This window comes from Zingiber officinale, chromosome 6A (assembly GCF_018446385.1).
Source record: "Zingiber officinale cultivar Zhangliang chromosome 6A, Zo_v1.1, whole genome shotgun sequence".
In the NCBI taxonomy this organism is placed as follows: domain Eukaryota; kingdom Viridiplantae; phylum Streptophyta; class Magnoliopsida; order Zingiberales; family Zingiberaceae; genus Zingiber; species Zingiber officinale.
Window position 1 is genome coordinate 105740254 of NC_055997.1, and position 2823 is coordinate 105743076.

Genomic DNA, 2823 nt, shown 5'->3' on the forward strand with positions numbered 1-2823 from the left:
ACTTGAGTTAGCTTTGGCTAATACGCCCAAGAATTAATATAAATGTGATTTATGTCTTATCTTTCCAACCATTGGAAGAATGCCTATAGTTGTACTCCATCCAACCGAGTTAACTAGGAATACTTAATCTAATTGAGTTTGTACTCGCCCATGCGTTGATAAGCGGGACCAAGATTGTCCCTCCGTACCCTACCAAGATAATATGTGTTGCTATGCTTTGGCAGATTCAACAACACATGTGATTGAGGTAGTGATAGGTATCACGGCACGGTAGTCATTTGAGTTGACACGATTGAGATCTAATCTAATCGAGAGGGTGCATCTTGTACACGATTTAGATCTAATCTAATCGTTAGACACTACTTAATTACTAATTATGCATCACATACACACAAGCAATTAATTAAATTATTTGTGATTAGTCATGACCCTACTACGATCTTCTCAAGCCAATGAGAAGATCGGATGATCAACCTAAGGTCAACAGCTTCTCAAGCTCCTCCCTTTGACCACCTTGTGTTGCTCGCGCCCTCCTCGTAACTCCGTCTCGAGTGGACCTTCCACCGCTCCAATTTTGTACATTACAATTTTGAAACTCGAGTTATATTTGAGTCTAAACTAATTTACAACAAGAATAAATGGAGAAAGGCACGACACGCAGGTCGCGTATTAAATATACAGCACACACAACATAAATGACGGCGCGCAGGCCGTAATATGAATTACAACACAAATATACCAATCAAATTGGGTCTTTTTGGGCCATGACTATCACAAATGATACATAATTCTAAATTATGTATTTTCTATAATTTTCTGTAATTTTTACTATATTTTTTACAATTTTTATGAGTAAAATTTTCGGCGGTTCCGTTTAGCGGGTTTTCGGGCGCAATCGCGGAACGAATCCCCTTGTGGGGCCAGGGGCAGCGCCCCTACCCTCGATCTAACCATCGCGAGTGTTCCTTAGCGATCCTACAATGCCTTAGCCCACTGTCCCAAAAGGATTTGGGGCGAAACCTTGCCGTTTTGGAAAAAACTTCTCGGTAGCCGAAGCCTACAAGTGTCTAAACACTTGTGCTTCGCTTCTACGAGAAAAATACCCATAAAAAACCATAAAAACCTAATTTTACAGAAAATTACAGAACCTACACTTTTCATAAAAACGTAAACTAAACTCGTACAAGACTTCGCACATGGCTATGATACCACTGTTGGGTTTTTTGGGCCGCAAAAATCGCTTTTTCTCGTCGCGAAAACCCCGAAAGCCCCGTCACCAGATCCGTGCGAAGTAAAATAAAACAAAAGTTTACGAGTACGAGTTTCTTAGACTTAGTTCTAAACTAGATTTACAAGGAGAAAACCTTTTACCCTTGATGCGTGCCCTTTACGAATCCCGCTCGTCCAAGGAAGTGTCAGATCTCGAGATCGTCAAGCGTACGATCCTCTAGAAGTATCCACACGAACAAATGGGTGGAGAAAAACTAAACAAAGGTGTGCTATCACCCTTGATCAGTCACGGCAAGAGGAGGAGAGGGAGAGCAAGAAGAGAGAGCAAGGAAGAAGATGGAATGAAAAATGCCTTGAATGAAAATTCAATCTCATTCAACACCATAAGTGGCCGACCATAATGGGAATTGAAACCCCCATTCTCATTTAATGTGGCCATTAAAGAGATTTGTAACCTCCATGAGGTGACACACACATGTGCTAAACATGATGATATGTAACATCATTATTGGCCACTTAATGCCAACTCACAAATGAGGTGACAAATAGTCAAGTCAAACTTGACTCTTCCTCTTCCTCTCAAGTCAAGTCAAACTTGACTTAATCTCTCTCATGGTTGATCTAATCCAACCATCTAATTCAAGCCAATTTAATATAATGAATCTAATTCATTTAATTAAATTGATTCAATGAGTCATAATCTAAATTAGACTCATTGAACACATGAATCAACTTGAGTCCAACTCAATTAGCCCAATTAGGATTACTCTTAATCCAATTTGATTCATCACATGAATCTAATCCTCTTGGTTCATCATATGAACCTAATTTCCATCTAATTGTTCTTAGTGTGTGACCCTATATGTTCTTGTAATGTTGGCAATGCCCCTAAACCCATTTAGGAGCATAAGTAATGAGCGGTATATAGCAACACATCATTACTACCCAAGTTACAAGAATGTTGAGATCCAACATCACCTTGTGACTACTAATTGTGACTCCTCACAATATATGATAAGTGTCCTTCTATCCTAGACATCTAGATTGATCAATGTGAGGCATAGATCGTGTCATCCTATAACCAATCTAAATCTTGATCTCCAAGTAGACTCACTAAATCAAATGAGCTCAATATCTGATATTGACTCATTTGAGCATGACCATGCACTTCGTGGTCTCACTCTATCAAGAATATCGATGTCACTCCCGTCATATAGGAGGGATATATCTCATCTACATCACTCACATCCATCTGCATAATTCGTTACATACCTAGTAATCGCCTTTATAGTCCACCCAGTTACGGGTGACGTTTGACGAAACCAAAGTACATAACTCCTTATGTAGGGATCCATGGTGACTTCAGGTCCAAGCACTAGTAGTCATACTAATAGTCACATGAGAAAGTATATGTCACTCATATAACGATCCATGATACTTTCTCATGGTGAGTCATTCAGTATACATTCTCCAATGCATACCCATGTGTCAACTTGATATCTCTATATCCATGACTTGTGAGATCAAGTCATCGAGTTGACCTACATGCTAGTCTTATTGCATTAACATTGTCCATGAATGTTAATACTCGAC